The 21,986-nt window shown below is 33.7% G+C and overlaps 2 protein-coding genes across 2 annotated transcripts in view; one reads left to right on the forward strand and one right to left on the reverse strand.

Moving 5' to 3' along the window:
• Nucleotides 1–21,986, forward strand: part of LOC108733576 (protein transport protein SEC31-like) — a 260,375-nt gene that overhangs the window by 109,661 nt on the left and 128,728 nt on the right. Inside the window, exon 4 of the mRNA XM_025980436.1 lies at nucleotides 16,881–16,912. The gene's annotated coding sequence lies outside the window, so the exon portion shown is untranslated. The remainder of the gene's footprint in view (nucleotides 1–16,880; nucleotides 16,913–21,986) is intronic.
• Nucleotides 1–21,986, reverse strand: part of LOC112906388 (neurogenic locus notch homolog protein 2-like) — a 95,850-nt gene that overhangs the window by 23,747 nt on the left and 50,117 nt on the right. The gene's annotated exons all lie outside the window — the stretch shown is intronic.

Raw genomic sequence — 21,986 nt, forward strand, 5'->3', positions numbered from 1 at the left:
CCTATGAATCCTTTGACTACAATGATATGGAGACACAATTTTGTTCATGTCCACTTCCTAGAAAACCTTTAAAATAATTGGGAAATAGAAATTTACATAACTACATTTATTTTCATTAAATAGAAATTCTTCTAAAATCTAGTTAGAAAATAGTTTTTAAAATCTAGGAAGTGTTTTCAACTTACAGATGTATGCAAATTGAGCGATAATATTTATGTATACGGCATTAATAAATATTCTGCCTTCACATATTCTTAAGCAATTTTAACATTTAAGCAATCCTCGAAAGGTCAGCTTTTGTATAAAGTAATAATTTTAATCAAAATTTTTATATTTATTAATTCATGTACTGAATATAAACGATTTTTTATTATTAAAATTTAATTTTATAGCCATATTTGTATTTATAAGACAACAAAAATTTCATATTTTTTGCTATGGTGTAGCAGTTAATTTTCCCTCAAAATTTGCACCTACTTTTTCTCATTTGCATAGCTCAGGTATAATATAAGATCATTTTTCAGAAATGTTTATAAATGCTGGTCATTGTACAAACCTATCCAGGTACTACGTTTCCTAAATTTGTGTCAACGATCATCGACGACCACATAAAACTAATTTTTATATTCCTCGGGAACAGTATTTTTTCTGGATAAAGGTATCCTATGTCCATTTCTGTGCCCCTGACAATGTTAAGGCGTGAATGGTAACAAACAAACTCACATGGCATTTATAATATTAGTTAGTATTAGGATAGTCAGGATAGCAAGGATGCTGCAAGGTCAATAGCAGCGCAATCTATATGTTATCACCTCAACGCCTCTGTATTTGAGTTAATTAGATGTTGCTATTATATTCATAGTATGTAAATTATGATATTAAAAATTACTATAAGTTTATATACAAGTATATTCGAATAGCGGTCTGGCACTTGAGACACTGTAATTATATAGTTGTTGGACTGCTACAGACATCAGGATACCTTTACATGTTTGTTAAACACGTGGTAAACTTAATTAATGTTTTGTATTTTTCTCTAAAAGTATAAATTCCTTTGATTCAGTTGTACAATTAACCATAAAACGGGAATTTAGCTACATTATGTAAAGATAACTTCTATCCCAATAGCTTTAAAATTAATAATTAATGTGATCGATACAGGTCACAGGGTCATTTTAATGTTTGAGCAATACATCTGTAAGGATTTGTAAAATAATATATCCTTGTACGATACTTTTCGACTATTTGGGCTTGCTAGAAACGTTGATTTTAGATGCTAATTGTAATAATTCACTTATGAAGAAAGAGACATCAACGGTGGGTCAAGCGACGAACCCCTGACAGCTGCCTTGCAGTTAGGATAGCAGAAGCTTGCTTAAGATACTTATATTGAAAAAAGTCAATGTGGCAGTATATTTATACATATTTATTTACAAAACCTAACAGAAATTTTCGAAAAAGGGAACATCAGCAGTAGGTGAAGCGACGAACCCCTAACGCAGATACCTACTGCAGTTAGCACAATAGAAGCATGAAGAATGTTATATTATAATAATAACAAAATTAAACAGAAATTTAAGGATATTTTAGTTAGAGATGGTCCGGGTACCCGGTTTAGATCCGACACTCTTTTTAAGATCCGACGACCACATAAAACTAATTTTTCTATTCCTCGGAAGCAGTACTTTTTTTTTATAAAAAGTACTCTATGTCCTTTTCTGTACCTCTGACAATGTGTGTAGAAAATTTCATGACATCATGATGATCGGTTGAGTAGTTAAGGGATGAATGGTAACAAACTAACATGGCAATAATAATATTAGTTAGGATTAGAATAGTCAGGATTGCTAAATGTTTCTTAGCTACCTACAAAGATATAACACACCAGTGAATTTTTCATTTGGGTTTTTCTTCTTCCAGGTACTGTAATAACGTCTTAATTATTTAGGTACGTATTTCATTGTGAAATTACTAATATAATTTTGATTATATAACTGTCAAACATCCGGTGCAATTAAATTCATCTAGTTATACGATTCAGATAATATAGAAGATTAACTTGTTTCTTGCTTTAACTCAAGTTAAGTTATAATTATCTTTCTTCGGATGTACAGTAGGCGTAGTGGTGTAGGTATAAGGTCGTGTCTCTCTTATATCATATAAAGTCATCAGAGTCGTAACAATACAGTTACGTTTTTTTTTTTTCGTTGTTTTGATTGTTATTTCGTCCATAATAATACACCTAGTTGACAAAAAAGTACACGCAAGGCTTATGCCGTTAAAGACGGATTTCCCAGTGTTTTTATAGGACCGCCGCTGTACACGCACGTAATCATTGTCCGTTTTTCTTATTGTCTGGAACAAAAGTGGGTTAGCAAGAGCGGATTTCAAGACTGTATATACTTACATACATTCTACCAGAATATACCGTATTATAGCGAGCATATTTTGACGACTTACGTTCGAAATAGTATCTGATTTTAAACCGGTCTTACGCGGCACACAGAGAGAGCACAATTACTCCCGAAATTTATTGTACGGTACCTTGCGTCCGCAGCTCGTAAGAGCACGAGGTTTGTTGTGTGTAATTATTTTTTGACCTTACACAACAGGGTTTGTCCGGAAAGTAATAGGACTGATTTTCTTCCGCCGCGACTGTACTTTGGAGCGTGCGCGCACCGACTGGATTCGGTAGAGGACATTCCTAGCTAACGAACGTGCGGCTGGTAAGTTGTCTCCGACCACCTGGAGAGTCAGAACAGGCTTTTTCGCGCGACGTGATTCTGAGTGGTGCAAGCCGAAAATTTAAACATGTTTGAAAGTGACCCCCAATTTTTGAATAATGTAATCGCAGGCGACGACTCATGGATCTTTGAGTATGATCCCGAAACAAAGAGGCAATCTTCCGAGTGGCACACGCCGGCGTCTCCTCGCCCAAAAAAGGGAAGAATGAGCAAATCCAAAGTGAAAACGACGCTCATTGTCTTTTTTGACATGAAAGTCATCGTCCACCATGAATTTGTTCCTCCTGGACAAACCGTCAACGCCAAGTTTTACGTGGAAGTGCTCAAGAGACTCAAACGAAGGGTCAATCGGGTCCGACAAGACATCGCAGCCGACTGGAAGTTGCACCACGACAACGCCTCGGCTCACACCGCCTTTCTTGTGGACAGCTACCTGACCAAGGTCGGCTTCCCGACGCTTCCGCAGCCGCCCTACAGTCCTGATGTGCCCCCCCCGGACTTTTTTTGTTTGCTGGCCTGAAAAGGCCGATGAAAGGCAAGCATTTTGAGACGACAGAGGGGATCCAAGCAGCTCTTAAGGCTATTCCGGAGAATGTCTTCGGTGACGACTTCAACGCTTGGAAATCGCGCTGGCAGCGCTGCATCGACGCAGAAGGACCCTATTTTGAAAGTTTTTAAAGAATTGTAACGATTGACTCAATAAATTTTTTTAAATCGACTCAATTCTATTACTTTCCGGACAAACCCTGTATATTGCTTACCGCGCAAAGTCGTGCCTCTCCCAAGCACAGCCGCCTCGGATCTTATTCTGTTCGTTCTTTACTGTTTCACTAACCGTGTCCGCAGATGATTTAATTTATTCTAATTAATTCGTAGTTCATCGAACTTGGACGAGATTGAAGTAAAGTCAAATTATGTTTTTTACGTGACATTTACGTTGTGACAGTCCGAAACTTCGTTTCAATTTATTTTGCTTTTACTTTTACCGTACGATCTTTTCGTAACACATTGTCAAGATTGACATTTCAACGTTTTCCACTTGATTTAATAACTCAATAAATTATCGTAAGAGTTTTAATTTCATTTGACTATATCTGAAATTGATTTCTTATCGATTATACTATAATCAATACAATAAAAATTTATAGGGTGGTTCATAAAATCGAGATGAAGAGGTGCTAATTGCAAAAGTACACAGAGAAGAAACTGCTTTTCCAGATTTTAACTATATCTTATTAATCCCCATGACGGATCATGGTGGCGTCAAAAATTTGATAGGGTTAGAATCCGGAAATGTAGTCAACATCTAAGAAATGAGACAATGTTTTGACAAATTCTAGCTGACTATTGCATTCATGATTAAAAAGAACAGTAATGATTGATATGTAAAGACAAAGAAAGTGTTAATCTGATGTTTCTTGTTTCTTTTAATTACTTAAAGCAACGCTTGAAACATTAGTTTTTAAATATGTTATGGTAAATTGCGAAAAAGATACCAGCGGAGTGAATGTAGCCAGCAGTTGCTAATTTCTTTTATAAATTACTACCTGTGCGTTCGCGGCTTCACCGGTTTGGTATTTTTATCAATTTGTGAATTAACATTAACATCTATACATATATGTCGTCGGGAACTTTTTTACATGCCTTTTTAAGCTCTGAAACCTTTGCGTAAAAAGCATTCGGTAAAGGTCTAGATGATGGGTGGGGGGGATCAAAAGAGAACGTCTCCCCCACCACTGTACTATAAAAAGTTCGTGGCGGTCTCACCCCCATGAAAAGTTATGGGGGTTCAAAGTTAATAAATATACTAATTTTTATATGTTTCTAGGCATGTAAATNTACTGCGTAGAATTAATTGGAATTTTTCACACACAAGCCTTGCTATATGAGCTCTCAAAGCATATAAAAATTATACGGCCTAAATGTGAAGTTGGGTGCAAAAGAATACAATTAAATCCTCTGTCGGGAAAAAACGAAATGACTTTCCGAACAACCCGATGTAATTCAGCACTTGTCAAAATCAATTGTTGTAGAAACTTTTTATAAGCATTATAAATGTCAACGTTTGCAAAATAATCTTTATAAAAGCCGTCGAATCCTCCTGTGTATTGAGTCAAATACGGATGGTGATTTGAGATCGAGATTGAGATCTTTATTTATTAATCTTGTAGTTAACCACCAGCAGCTTGGGTTGGTTGGTAGGTATGCTGTCAGAACTGTTTGTGCTAAAAATCAATAGACTCGAAATCTCAAATGTCTAATGGCACCATCGACCAAGAACATATTGATTTTTTAGTGCTAAATAATCATTCAAATCGATCTCTTTTGGAAAACATTATACGTAGGCTAATCTTTATTGTCGTTTTGGCTTTTGAATCGACAATCAGTTGTGGTATCATCAATTAAAAATTCTCCTCGAACTTAATGATTCCTTTCATCCCAGTAGTATTATATAGGGTGCGATTTACTTTTAACATTATGAGGTATTATGTTTTTGGTATATAATATCTTCAATAAGTGCCTCACTACCTCACATTGTCAGATGAAAACAAATTTGGGTATTAATATTATTTTTATTATAATAAGCGACCTTGAATATAAATTTTACATTTCAAATTAACGATATGTGTGACTGATCTCATTCGCAAATACAATGAACTGAGTGATAAAAAAGTGTTTGTCGTTTTAAGTTGAGTTCTGTCGTAATACAAGCATAATAATCGGTGTAGTGCACCTCAGCAAACACAAATTTTATTTTTCTAATATTGCACATAAGAAGTCAAAGGAATTTTATTTGAAACACCTGGCAGTGGTAAACCACCCCACTATATTAATAAACTTCATGGGCACAGAAATATTTTATGGGGAATTCCCATTAACTAAGACCTTATCATTTTTGGAAAAACAATGTGAAAATAAGAAAAATCAAAAATTAAAAGAAAGAAGTTCAAGATTACCAACCATTACTGAATAATTAGAAGAATTATTGGTAAAGGTCTAGATGATGATGATGATGAAGGGGGATCTCAAGAGGAGCCCCCCTCTACCACCCTACCATAAAAAGTTCGTGGCGGTCTCACCCCCATAACTTTTTATGGGAGTTCAAAGTTAATTAATATGGCAACTTTTATACATTTCTAGGCATGTAAGTATTTATATAGTCATTCTTCAACAATATTCAAAGGTAAAACTAATGAAAAATACTTAAAAATGTTGAAAAAGTTATATAAAACATTTAAATATCTTTATCAATAGGGTAGGTAAAGTTAGGTTAGGTTATCGGGTTTTGTTCAAGTGATCACCCTCTTTCGATCTCCCCTACCACCCCCCCTTCGGGTTGGGGAGCCATCATCTTTTATGGTACAGTGGTGGGGGAGACCCCCTCTTTCTATCCCACCCACTCCTACCCCCTTCGGGGGTGGGAGCCATCATCTAGACCGTTAGCAAACATTCAAATATCTCTTACCGTTAAGGCTCGACCGTTTTCTCGTCAACTTTCATTGCAAAATTTTAGAATTATCAGGTAGTGCTATCTAAAAAAAATTGTACCAAAACGTATAATCTTACTTATGAAGTGGAAGAATTCAACTTCGTTGAAATGGCGTAATAAAAAGGTAATTTTCTTGGAAAATCTCTCACGCCCACATTAAGTGCAAGTGAAATTAGACATTTGTGAATCGACGAAAGAAGTTGCAATATTTTATCGTTGATGTAGAAATGATCAATGGTTTTATGATGGGTATGTTGAACTGCGGGTCAGAAAACCTCAAGCGGTGTTGAATTACAGGTGTAGGTACGACGTAAAGAATATTAATAATTCGCCTGCGGCTAGCCTAATCCGGAAACTGTCTACATAATGTATTTCGAGAGAATTAGCTTCGGACATTGCTATTATTATCATTCAATGAAGCACATTTAAGTACAAAATTAATTTCCCCTTTGATTAACGTATCTTTAAATGGCACTTGTGTAATTTTATGACGTTCATCTAATCCACTTGAATTTTTTTTGCTACTAGAGACTAGATAAATAAAAAAAGGACGGTTCCTAAGAACTTTTTTTTACCACAAAAATGGAAACTAAACTTATATTTCGATATTGGTTGTATGTTCTTTTACTCTCCTATTTAACAGTTTTATTCTATATACGTACAAAATTAAATTTGCTGTATGATCTTAGAGCCCTTGAAAAGTAATTGACGTATTACAATAGTACTCAAAAGATACTACGTTGAAAAATAACACCGAATCCTTTTCTACTCGGTTATATTTTTTATAAAAGCCGCTTCGGCACGTACGAACCGAACATGACGATACATTAAAGGGATTTAGTAGTACAAGCACCGTAGAGTAAAAACATGCTTATCGGTTCTACATATCATGAGTTTAATATTTGGAACAGAGGTTTGAAATTTTGTAGTAAGATAGGTAAAGCTTTGTTCTAAAGCTTGTCGAAGGCCATTTTTTAATTTTTTTAAATTCTATTGAAAATACGTGTCCTACAAGAAGCATTAACTTTAAGCACTTGTAAAAGCTTTTAATGACCATATTATTGAAAACCGAGAACGTACCGAGTTAGTGTGAACCTTTGTCTGTTACCATACAAAAAGTTAGATATTTATCTCGCAGCGTTAAATCACAATGTTTAGAATAGAAACCCATGTTTTCGGAAAAATTCAAACTAGGCACGAGCGGTCTATTGTGGTCAATACCCTTAATAAATGACACCGAATCCTTTTCCATTTACCGATTGCAACCTCGAATAATGAAATTTTTAACCGCGAATACAGGAACTGGGTTGCAATTTTTTCACCCGCGAATAGGGAAACCGTGAATAAGGAACTTTTACCGTACACCCTAAGGTTTATACTGACAATAAGTTCTGTGGTAAAACGAAAAATTGAACTAGAGACTCTTCGGGTGGCTTGTTATACATAGATATCCTTAAAAACTATCGGCTTGATTCGATTGAGATCCACGTTATATTAACAATCCTTTAATCAACTACGTACTGTAATTTCTCATTAATCAAGATGATGATGAATTGAACACTATGTAAGTGCTTAATCTATAGTATTGAATTTTACAGATACAATACATTACGTCATGTAAATATGTAGCTAGATACCTTTAACTAGATAATTCAAAAGTTCGTATTGTATAAACTTGATTCATCGACACTTCCTTCGAATTAATTACAAGTATACAACACGGCTCTTTTTGCATACATAATAGCGATGACATCACAATGTAACATGTGTGAATAAAACTTCTGTTTTCGGACTTGAAACAATTGGAAGTAATAACAAATGCGGTAGGTACACAATTAACAGTTGCGTAGCTAGAATCACACACAATACTCATACGATTGCCAAAAATACAGTCACATTTTTCATTACGTAAACATAGTGGCACGACTGGTAAAGAATTGACCACAATTGTTTTTTTTTGCAAGGTCAATACCAGCGCAATTTGTATGTTATCACTTCAGCGCCTCTGTATTTGAGTTAATTAGATGTTGCTATTATATTCACAATATGTAAATTACGATATTAAAAATTACTATAAGTTTATATATAAGTATATTCGAATAGCGGTCTGGCACTTGAAGACACTGTAATTATATAGTTGTTGGACTGCTGCACACATCAGGATACCTTTACATGTTTGTTAAACACGTGGTAAACTTAATTAATGTTTTGTATTCTTCGCTAAAAGTATAAATTCCTTTGATTCAGATATGCAATTAACCATAAAACGGGAATTTAGCTACATTATGTAAAGATAACTTCTATCCCGATAGCTTTAAAATTAATATGTGATCGATGCAGGTCACAGGGTCATTTTAATGTTTGAGCAATACATCTGTAAGGATTTGTAAAATAATATATCCTTGTACAATACTTTTCGACTATTTGGGCTTGCTAGAAACGTTGATTTTAGATACTCATTGTAATAATTCACTTAAGAGACATCAACGGTGGGTCAAGCGACGAACCCCTGATAGCTGCCTTGCAGTTAGGACAGCAGAAGCTTGCTTAAGATACTTAAATTGAAAAAATTCAATGTGCCAGTATATTTCTACATACTATATCGAAAAGAGAACAGAAATTTATTATTTATAAACATTATAGGCTGGTTTCAACGGTTTTAACTTAACCGTTTTGTTAAAAATTTGTTATCCAAGAATTAAAATTTCATTAATTACGGTTTGAACGACTTTTTGTGTTGTTTGGGACGTTGGTAAGGGTGGTATTTCATGGAAAGCCTTTTAGAGCAAATACATGAACCATTAACCGTAGTGGTTTTGCCGGGTACTCGTTATCCAGTACCCGGCAAAATCACTATCCGGTGCACTTCCAAGTGTAATGCCAGTAATAGTAGTAATAGAACTCGTATATGAAAGGTAGCCAGGTACTATTGCTTGCGAGTAGAATGTGAACTGTGTTTGAAAAATGCTTTTATGCAAGATTGTAACTGAACGAAAGAAGTAAATAATACAATAAGAGGACGTAAGAAAAGCAATGAAATATACTCCGTACCAACGAATATCCCACCTCAAAAAGGCGTACACATAACTGATAGTTTTATATATTTCTGATTTACCGTACACAATAGGATTCGTGTAATAGGAGTAAGTTGATACAGGTTCTCATCATCATCATATGGTCATAAGTCCTAAGACTGGTTAGACTCCCTATCCTGAGCTAATCTTCGCATTTCCCTAAAACTAGAACATGCCACATTTTTAACTATTTGCGAACAGTAATATAATCTACGTCTACCTCTACCCCTCCTAACACTCCCGTTTTTGCCTCTAATATGTCTCTGACTAGACCTTCATGCCTGAGAAGGTGTCCTACCAACCTATCTTGCCTATTTCTTATTGATTTCCATAAAGTCCTCTGTTCTGCTAATCTTTCTGATACCTCCTCATTTCTAACCTTCTCTATCCACTATATTCTCATCATTCGCCTATAACACAACATATCGAACGCTTCTAACCTTCCGCCGCGCTCCAAACATACACCTTTCACAATCTTTTTCGAGTTTCTAAATTACGCGACTCGACCCTGCGCTATCCTCTGCTTTATATCCCTACTACTCCTTCCGTCCTATCTTATCTGACTTCCTAGATCCCTAACATCAGCGATTTTTTCTAATTTTTCGTCTCCTATCTTTATATTCGCTCTTTACCTTTTAAATTTCAAATTAAGGAAGCAATTCCAACAACATATAATGAAACCTGCAAGACATGCAAAAAAATGTAAAGGAAATTATAGAACTGCGGATTAACCGCCATTTACACAAAAAAGAAAACATTAATTTGTGGTGTATACTATCGTAGTCCTGTTAATAATGAGTCGTGTTATTCTGGTGTCTGTACAAAAAATTTTAAGAGCAACTATATGACACTTCTTCAACGAGACGATTGTTAATGTCAATGTTTGTAAACTACCACACAGTGGCGTATGGTTTTTGAGTGCTTTGAGTAACGACTGGAGAACTACAAAAACGTTTCGCCATTAATAACTGACGTGAATATTAATTTGTTTGCGTTGTTTGATGAATCTCCAAGGCCCGTTAAGAGTTACCTACAATGGCGGGTCGCGTAGACCTCCAAGTCCAACCATGCATTATTACGCGAAGGTATTTCGTTTCAAAGTCAATGTAAAGACACTTTGCTTGAACAGATTCGCTCTACAACTGGCAGACGTTTGCATAACAAATAGGATACCGCTATCTTAGAAAGAGCCTGTTCTTGTAACTTTACTATTATCTAATTTTCTCTTTGCATTAATTAACTCTCTTAAGAATAACGACAATTTCCTTGTACCAAGAAGTTGAACGATAAGCTGGCATAGGCGGAGAGATGGAGTGCAATGTAAATGATAATAAATTGAAAGCTTGTAAAGGATTATCAAACGATGTTGGTAGAAATAAACTGTTTCCGGGTAGAATAAAACGAAGGACACGATGTTGGGTAAGAAAAACGGACTTACATTAGAATGTAATCTTCATACGATTACAGATTATTATGAAATTAATTCCTTGGGTTTTTCAAATGGATAACAATGTTGGATAAAACTCCTTTTTCTGAACATAATTGTAAGAAATAAATAGGACAATTCACAAATTAGGTAAAATTATCAAAAGTAATAAAGACAAGATAGAAAATTCATATAAATTAAATGCGATTCCTGTAATAAATGTTCCATTGGTCAAACTCTATATACCGGAATAAATGAACATTTGAAATATTTTACAACTCAGGAGCAAAACTGGAGTTATTCTAATCATTTGCTAGAAACGAATCATTTGTTTGACTTAATGACTAAATCGAATTAAACAGTTCACCACATTTAAACATGTTCAAATTTCACCCCTCCTCCTCAGTTTAACTGTTATATAGCCTGTCACTACTGTAAAATATTATTCAGTGTGAAAGCTCAACTAAACTTGAGAAAGCGACAAAATTGCCTCAATTAAATCGTAACATGTAGAGGCAATTCTGACTCAACCCCGAATTTTGAGGGGGTGCAGAAACGGTTCCTAAGTGGGCCCCATGAGGTTTGCCGTCTAGGGTAAAGAAGAGGCTTAAAACGCTTGTAGCCCCCGCGAGGAACGATTATCGCCATCCCATTAAATATTTTTTAGAAAAATAAACTTTATTATTAATGAAAAAATACAATATATACATATATCAATTATTTGTAAATTTAATTTGCTTTTAAGTAAGATTGTGTTATTGAGCTGTTTGGTAGTCAATAATACTTTAAATTGCAATCGTTTTCAGTTGTCTTATAATGTAAAAAGGTACACTTGTTGGTTTGTTGCAATGTAAAAGAATTTTATTTAAACGACGAGATAATTGGGCAAGGGGATTAATATTTTTGAGTTTTTCATTTTACCGAAAATATTTTCAAACGGATTTGCGTCATCGAGCCCTCAGAAGGTAGTTTTAATTGTGTGTTTATACATGTGATAGGTTTGTTCCTTGAGACTCATATGAAACACCTATAAGGCAATCTTCATTTTAATATACCCCCTTTTTTGGTAGAATTTTCATGAGAAATCTACGGGGAAGTCCCTATATCGGCATGCCCCACTACTTGGGGCACGCCCCTTATAAATTCTAGTCGGGACGTCGAAAGTTAACCCATTCCTTTGTCTTTCTTTCCTTATTAACCGCCGATTTTATTGGCCTACAATTCCTTACGCCTCTTACTGTTTGTTGAATTGCTTTACATGTTAGTTGTTGAGATATCTCAAATTATAGTATTCCTGACATTATGTTAACTACACCAAAAAAATATTCTTAGGCATTTCCTGGTTTTCTCGAAAGCAATATCCATCCCTGCCGTATTATTTAAATTTTAAAATAAGCCAGCTTCATAGAAAGCGTATTATTAACCGTACGTGTTTACATTAAATTAGCTTATAACTGCATACGTCTCAGATGGTGTGAATTGAAGTCAGGAAAATAGTAGGTTGTAAATAGCTAAAAGCAGAAGTCTAGCAGTCCATTTGTTTCTGTTTAAAGGCGCAATTACTTAAGTCGATGCATATTTTATGAATATTCGAAAAGGTCACGACGTTCAATAGTACAAGATACGAATAATTGCACGATGCATATGTCAAGACCACCAGAGTCAAATATCAACTCAACAACTGATGGATGCATCGCTTCAGGAAATCCTTTCCGATATTGAGCTGCAGCCGTTTTGCACTTTATTTATGTGTGGAGCATTGAATAATAATAGCAAATTTCACTGTTCACTTGCATTATTCAAGGTGCATATATCAATTATCTAATTAATCTGCTTCGGAATAACATGATAGATAATTAACAGTTTCCCTTCTGTGATGCTAGAAGAAAATTAAAGTTACGGTTAGGAAATCTTAATCTTTTTTGTTTTGAAATTTATACTGTAATTTTATGTTAATTATTAATGCATAAAAATGGATTTCCTTGAATATCCACGTTCATTGAGAAAATCTTTGTTACTATTAACACTCACTGCATACAATGTATACATATCTACCGATAGGTAAAGCATTGTCACATGGTTCTTCCTACCTATACATTCCTTTTTATTTCATAAATAATAATTCAACAATTTCGATGAAATTTATAATATAAGCATTCACCGGGGCGAAAAAGTGAAACGGTAATTTCGTTACAATTTGTCAATTGCTCAAGAATCCTGCGAGTGGTAAGGTCTTTTTTGTTTTTTTTTTTTTGTATGGTATAGAGAAAGAAATTTTGGGTTACAAACTAAGAACAATACCGTATAACGAATATATCCAGATAAACGTTTTATATTTAACCTGAGCACTGAAGCAAGAGTAGCAAATGCTGCGGGCCCGCGCCCCAACGTTTTCTGACCATAAAAAAGTATTATTTATATATTAGATTTAGTCACAACNGAAGAATTTAATTATATCAACGCCCTAATAATAACAACAGCTCGAACGAAACGTTGAATAAATAAATAATTTTTAACCCCCCGTTTTCGCTTTCATTGTACACAAAACTGAACAATTTTGGAAACACATTATGCAGTGACTATGAGGCCCATGTGGAAATTGCGATTAAGAGAGGCTGCCGGCAATATTACAACCGTTTTAGGGATTTTTAACAATGAAAATATGACGCTGTATCTCTATCAGTGCCGGATTAGCCACGAAGTAAAAGTAGCAAATGCTGCTGATTTGGGGGCCCCGCGCACCAATGTTTTCTGACCATAAAAAAGTATTATTTATATATTAGATTTAGTCACAACTCACAATTACTGAGAAAAAAATATTTGCATCAAAATGATCAACTATAATTTTATTTTTCTATCTGCTAGTCATACTAAAAATCATGTTTCGCACCGAACTACACGAAAGTTGAAAATACTGCTAAACAAAACGGGGAATTTCCTAATATTTTCTCCGTGCTAGTCGTAATAACCCGACCGATTTGAAAAGGGTTATATTGACTACCAATCTATAAGGAATGATCGATATTTACGTTTGGATGATAATAATAGTACTTTCAATATAAAGCATACGGTTTACAACAAAAACATACTTTCTCTCAAAATTATTTTTCGAAATAAATTAGTACTTCCGGAAGATTGACATAACTATGCACATATATGTGCACGTAGTCATACGTAACACATATGTATGTTTAAAATAGAGTTGCATTCATCATTAACCATATCGGTTGTGTGAAAGTGACCACCTTATTAGAAGGAATGCATTACCATTTTGAAAGTTGTGCGTTGATGTGAACTGCGTTAATTTATTGCTTGATTCGTATATAGAAACATACATACATACATAAATACATACATACATACATACACATGTTATTTAATCTAATAATGTTGTTCGATAATCCTGATTTATACAAACCGAAATAAAATTAATTACAGAAGACGCAATTTTGAGGAACTGCTCTAGGGAGAATAATTTGTTACGAAACCATGGAAAGTTTTAAATACTAATAATCATTTCAATTATTACATTATTTATTTAAATAAAATATGTGCGTCAATCAAACACTGACAGCTTGGAAGAAACTCTCTATAAAATGAAGAAACATACTGACGTCAAAAACATTTACTCAAAACTTGAAAAAAAATTATTTGCAATTTAAAGTATACAAAACCTATTAATTAAATACTGCAGGAGTTTCACTTGTATGCTTATGTATTTACATATATGTATAGAAAAACTTTTAGTACAAGTGAAACGTCTGTATTATTTAATTTGGGATCTTACACAGTGCGAATTAAATAATAATGAAACTATAAAATAGAATACTAAAAATGGACAGGTGTTTTTTTTTAACTTATAAGATAAAAAGTCCTAAATTTATAAAATAGAATGAGTGTAAAAAACAAATATTTTGTACAGTTGAACCTCCACTTCTTCCTATCACATTTATCAAAAACTAGATCAACCTACCACATTACGATTAGTAATCTAATCTAAAGGTCTACCTCTAGCCTTCTACTTCTAATATGTCTCTAACTAACCCTTCATGACTCAGATGGCCTAGTTTGCCTATTTCTAATTGATTTCGATAATCTGTATTAGTACTCTATATAATACACACAAAACACAAAAAAAGTACACGAAATTAAATATATAGAAACGGAGACTGATGCGAGAAAATAACAAAATAACTAAAAGGACTTCACGTACTTTATCATATAAGAGTTCGTTATTTCGTATATAATGCGGTTGATTTATGAACTAGCTAAGTAAGGAATGCAAATGTAAACTTTGTACTTATATGGCTAGATTGCATTTGTTTTTAAGATAAAAAGGACATGTAAAGGTAAGCTTTCGGTATCCTTTTTGTATCATTCACTGAAGTGAGTTAATACCTATCTGTTCAAATTTGGAATGCTCACATAGGCAAATGACCAATGTAAATTGGATACCAGTAACAGTACTCATTCCATCACTCGTTCACGATGTAATAAAGTTTTTTGTTCTTCAGTTCAGAGGATGGTGTATTTGAAGACATCGGTACCATTAAACTGAACAGTACTCCTTAAAGTTGGTGTTTCCTAGTTGTCAATTAGTATACACGTCGAATATGTTAGATCGTAAAGTACTTGAGGTATTTTATTGGATGGTTTTCTCATGTCGTAAATTCCTTAAGTAATAATTCTTCTTGAACCAAACATTAACAACTTTTACACCCTAATAAAACCCTAATCGATAAATTTCTAAAAGTTACACTAAAAGAAAGCAAACTTTTCTCATTTTATGTTCAATTTATATCCGGCTTTACCAGAAATTCTTTAGCAAATTGATGTTTTCATTCACATGACTAACATTTCCGTCCCTTAGGTATAAAAGAGACAGAATGGAAAGAAATAAAGAATAGGTTCCAAAAGTTTTAATAAATATACTTGCGACAATAAAATTGTTTAAATTTGCATATTAATTAATGCATGTAATAGCAAATAAAACATGTTTATAGTACCGTAGTTTGTACTTTCAAATTTTAGTAACCAAGCCGTAGCTAATTCGTTGACTTTTTATAAGGTTGACTCCTTCACTTTCAAACACCTTGATGTATGAGTAAAAAGAAACAGGAAAAACTTATTCACTCACTTGATAATTGATAATCCAAATTCGTTATTTAATTTCGTCGGTATTAGTTTGCATTAATTATAAAAATATTGATCAGTATGTTACAAATAGTTACTCTAATAAAAAGGAAAAGGGTTGGTAAAATTTACATTTGACCCAAAAAAAAAATAGATCACGAAAAAAGTCCTTGCTGGACTCCTTAAAAATAAATAATACTGTCTTTTCCTTATTTTAATTAACCCTTGTTTCTTATTACCACATCACACTTAAAAGCTATAACTGGATAAAAAGTAAAAAGGGATTGAAAAACTTACCGTTGTTGAAATAATCCATATCCAAACGACGAGAGGTAAAATAATTCTCATTTTCGCTGTAAGAAAGGAAAACATATTATTAATATTCATATCTAGTTAAAACTTGTTAAAAGTAGGTAGTTGTTGCAGCAATCATCTTGATTTTAGGATATGTATTGTAATATTTTTAATTTTTTCTATTCGATAAAATGAAAAGACATGAAGTTATGTAGTGTATGAATTTACTGCGAACTCTTCTTTGTGTAACAAATTAACTTTTCTTTTTGTCGATAATGGCGGTTAACTAACAAAAGATTTTATTGGTGTTTAAATCGCATTGTAGACCTTCATTTATTATTGCGATCAGTGTGTATTACAACGAGAACGTGTATGATCAATAATTTCGACAATTAGACGAAACAATATGAGCAGTAAATATACTTAAAAAACGATACGTGAAAGGACGGGTTGTTCTATTTTCGTTTCTGTTCTACAGACCATAAAATTTTATTGGCGTATTACTTAAACGTTTATAACGACCAATAATTACAGTTCTCTGGTATCGTCATGCAAGAAATTATGCATTTGTGCAATTAATTTAACATTGATGTTTGGCCGATAATGATGGCTTCGAGGATATTTTAACGTTTTTGTCGTTAGACTAATTTTGCTGTTACAATAAATTATGGAGACATTAACTGAAAATTGTTAATTTTTAATGCATGCTTTTGTTACAGTTAGCGTCTCCCATGGGAACTGGCCGCTAATGGTGAGTCTTAATATTGTTTATTTTTACGGCACTTACCTACATGGAATTCTGATGGATTTTATTACCAAAGCTACAAAATATTTATTGTTACTAACTGTTAATACTTTTTAACTTTATGCTGCGTCTTATTTTACGGTAATTGTGGTATTTAACGAAATTACCGAATTTCGTTTGATGTTACACTATTATTAAATTTGAAGATTATTTTTATTAGTTCTTTTATCCATAGGTAAATTAAGTTGTTATTGCTGTAGGTAAGAAATTAGTATACCTATACTTCGACTTCTTCAGGTAAAAGTTGTCGTAATGTCGTAATTTCATAGCAGATTTATGTATTGTACGTAATGACTAAAAATTTCATAACCATTAGCTACAGTAATGTTTACAATATTTAATCGATTTGTACAAAATTATGTATTATTTGTTAATATCCAAATTGGGAGCAAGGGTAATCAAGAATTGAAATCGTACATCATACAAATTTAATTTTGACCTTTGCTTTTTGTACTTTAAATACTGAGTACGTTTATGAATATATATATANTTTGTATATATTTTTTAAAAGCGCCTATGTACAATTTTGACATCGTAGTCGTCAGAATCTTGTCAAATGTCGATTTTTGCGAAAACGATTGTTAGCTTATAACTAACTCAGAAATGTTGATGGAGTTAAATTAAGAAAATGTGCATGGTGGAACTGTGAGTCAGCGTTAATCTAGGATTCATTTCAATCTAGGAATGTATTTAGTCTAAATTGATAAATTTTTAGAAAAATGGGTACATAGCAGAGTAATTTTGGGCAGTTATCGAATGATAAAACTTAAGTTATAGAGAAAAAAGAGGCGGCAAGGTAATAAAGTTATTATATATATGAAAAACTTTGACATTTTTTATAGTCGTTAATATGAAATTTCATTTTTCAAGTTTCTCACCCACTGTAAACTACATCAGGTTAATGAGGGAAAATTTCTTGCTGTTGTAACACCCTCGCCGAGAATCGAACCCGGACCTTTGGCTTTACGCATCAATGCTCTAACCACTAAGCCTCTCCCTCAAGGCGTCCCGGCGAGGGTGTGACAACAGCAACAAATTTTACCTCTATAACCTGAGGTAGTTTATAGTGGGTAAAAAAAATTGAAAAATAAATTTTTATAGATATTAATAAAATTATTATTAACAACAATATCACTATGACGTTTCGCTCCTTCTTCAAGGTAGGGTTTTTATTTTTTTGAAATTCGTATTCAACATAAGGTAGAAACCTACCTCAAAAATATTCCCTATCTAGGCCAAAGCATCGACGGGGGGTTTTAGTAAATAAAAACCTTATTCTCCACCGGTTTTGACCTTAAATCACAAAAAAGTACTGGTGGGAGTGAATATTCTGGTAGCTTAGTAGTAAATTTTATTTATTTACCTACCGACAATTCGGTTTGTTTGTCGGTAAGTGTAGTTTCTTCTCGAGTTAAATTCTATAGAATCCACATTTCCATTGTGTGAAATCAGTGTTTTTAAAAATATCTCTCTAACGCTGCGTGCCGCTGTTCGGATGCCTTTCTTGTAGGCTGCACTAATTCTGAAATTATGACATCGGAACGAAGTGAACCGCGTACTTGATCAACAAGAACGCGACGACGATGATGCACTGGCTGATGCACATTTCAAGGCCGTCCCGCATCGATGCCTTTCAATAGCGTTTTGTTTTAAAAGGTGGAAGTTATCTTGTGCAGGCCGCTGCTCATTAGTTATTTGCAGCTTCTAAATTTACATTTTAACTTGTGTTGGTACGTCGAAGAAAAGATGCAGGGCGAATGCACTCGTTATTACTTGTGTACCTACAGATATATATCGTGGAGTGTATCTATGCACCTACTCGTTTGAATTGGTCGAAAGATACGACCTTGCAATCGTACCAAGAGGAGGCAATAATTACCTACATGCACGGCCGGCTTGCTAGATGTGAAAGGCAAAATGGCAAACAAACCTGCTTACTGTATCGTAACGGTTTTAAACTTCGCGCTTACAAAGAGCGTTCTCCACCGCCCGCGGCCAACATCGAAGATTGCTGTGCCCGAAACAGCTCCACAATCAATCGTGAATATTGATCTTCATTTACAGCCTGTTTCAAATGAGACCATCCAACAGTATAGATATTTATGACTCATTTATCCAAAAAGATCTTGTATTACTAAAATGGTAATTTTAATGAACGGACTGCACCCCTACGTCAAAATTAACCAATAGTAAAACCAACAACATGTCTTATAAGTACACCTTTCAAGCACATTCAATTTTGTAGATAGTCTTGGTGGGGGGGGGGACACATGAATAAATATTTCTAAATTGCCAATGCACATACAAAAGGTTAAATCAATAACGTCATGGATCAAACAAGTCAAAAGACACAAACAGATCCAACTGAAACTGAAGATACGTGGAAGCACATTTAAGAATAAAATAAGCAAATATATAAAAGCTGATGCCAAAATCCCAAAGAGACCAAAGACAAATTGAATAGAAAAATTGAAGAAGATTTGTGGAGGGAAAATTAGAGTAGCAGCGAAGATTAGGTAGAAGGAACAGTAAAAGATTAGTCAGATTTATCGTGTGATCCGACATGGTCTATGTGCACATAACAATAATAATAATAATATTGATATCGTTCTGCTGGACTAAGTGAAACGAAAGTATACGCTATCGACTTTTCCAGACCAATAGCAACAAATATATTTGTGAAAGAAGTCCAAAAAAGCACTAAATGCTTAGGCCTACAAAAAAAACTATTTAGGGAGGCTGAAAAAGTCCTTCATGCATGTCAAAGGTCGTCTCCATAATGTCAAATGCAGAAGGGCATATTGCTCGGGTTTCTAACGTATAATGGGTTTCCTTCGTCTTTAAGTTACCTTGAGTTGAGACAGTATGAAGGCGGAACATCGATCCCATTACCTCATTGACCAATATTAAAAAAAAAGAAGAATAGTATAGATACAAGATTTGATAAGTTAAGGATACATTAATAATGATAATTTATCTGGTGGTGTTAAATGGTTAAAATGAAAACGTCTTAAGAAAAATCAGTTGCATTTTAAGAGGCCAATCTTAAGACAATTCATTTAAGTAAGTACGAAAAAATAAGGATTTCAAAAAAATATGTTTTATAGATCATCTGTTTCACTTCAATTTAGGACACAAACAACTAAAATATGCTAAAATAAGTGATGCATTCACTTAGGCATATTTATCTTTTTCCCAATCAATACTATTCAATAAAAATTGTAATCTCGAACTGTTCAGATAAATTAGATTAAATTTTAATTCGTTAGGTACAAATTTGTAGGCCTTCATATGAACATCGAATCTTAAGAAAAAGGAAACTTGTATATTTCTCCAAACATTATTCTCCTTTGGCGAATTTGTTTAGTTAATAATACCGAAACGTCTTCGAGATTCTTCTTTACCTTTGGAAGTCTTAATTTTTAATATTGAAAGTCGTGTCCTCAGGAATATAAAGAAAAATACAGTGCTTTAACATTGTTATTTCTTTGTCAAGCATGACCGCAACACGACTAGGTACAATACAATCACGAACTAAAGTTGGAGAATATTTTCCAAATTAATATGATCCTTGCCGATCGTACAAAGTTACAGTAACTTTTCTAAAAGAGTTTCTATATGTGTAGATCTTTGAATTCAGCTTTATGCCATATAGCAGTATTATACCGGAGGAGCATTCATATGTAATTATGGTAGAAAATTAATATTGTTACTACAAGCCACAATAAATGACGCATGTAGTTACTTTTTTAGAAGTAATTCTTCTATATCCATAGATAACAGTAATAACCACAAATTAATTTACATTTACGGCTCCAAATTGCTCGACGATAAGGTGTGTACTTCCGTTTCGCCAACATTCAAATGTCCCCACACTTTCCTTACAGAAAATAACCCTGTGGATTACGTTACATCCCCAAAATCAATGCTTTTAAGATATAATACACGTTCACACTGATATACACATGCATATGTACATGCATACATAAAACATACGACAGCTTTGTACCACCACGAAGCCCAATAAAAGTCAAATTTTGAATTTTGATGACTGTTAAGATTTTCGATCTACACGTCGAGGACTAGTTGAATCTATAGTTCTAGGGAGTTTGATCAGGGGTCATTTTCCATTAGGAAACTCCGGAGTTGTTTTTCTCTGTTTTAGTGACGATTTGCCAACTGGTTTTGAATTTTGACCTATACTTTTCAGGCTTTACATAAAGTATTTCTCGACTAAATGGTTCAAAAAAAAAGTACCCAGCACATAAATAAAGTATTTTATTTTTTGTTTTTAAAAACATATTTTTTGTTACACCTAGCAGCCAGTAACAAATTGCTGTCGCTCTTAAATACATTAATAGCCTCTAAACATAGCAAACAAAGATTTAAGTAAACCAAAAGTTCATTTTTAATTAGTTTTAATGAAGCTTTATTCCTGTCGTCCCGCCACTTTGTGTTCATAACAGAGAATACTCTTTCTGTAAATGCTGAAGTGGCCGGAACGGACAGCAAAAGTGACACTACTTTGAACAGATTTGGGCAATCAGGTTGTTCCGTAAATATGGTTTGTCATTTTTCTGTGAAATATTATTGATATAAAAGTACTCGGAATTTCGAATAATCGCTTACAAAATTACGATGTTCACTTAAAGCCTTAAATAAAGTATTTTTGCGTACTTTATGTGTCTTGTAAAGTATAACGTACGCACAGTCGAAATAAAGTACGGGTGGCAACCCTAGATATAACTATTAGTTCTTTATTATACTTCACCTGGCATACTTTTTGGCTAATATTTAAAAGGGACCATTTATTTTATAGTTTAAATATCTGGAGATCGAAATAAAGGATAAGGTGTTCCAGAAATTTGAGGAAAATAGTGAGGCGCTGCGATCGCTATGTTGTCTCATTATCAATGTTTCGTTGGGAATAATTAAAGAGGGCCTTTTTATTAATGCCTACTGGTATATACTGTGGTAATGTTAGGTTGGACGAGTTTCTTTTTAGTAGCATTCATATTGC

The sequence above is a fragment of the Agrilus planipennis genome, unplaced genomic scaffold (assembly GCF_000699045.2).
Source record: "Agrilus planipennis isolate EAB-ADULT unplaced genomic scaffold, Apla_2.0 scaffold41, whole genome shotgun sequence".
In the NCBI taxonomy this organism is placed as follows: Eukaryota; Metazoa; Arthropoda; class Insecta; order Coleoptera; family Buprestidae; genus Agrilus; species Agrilus planipennis.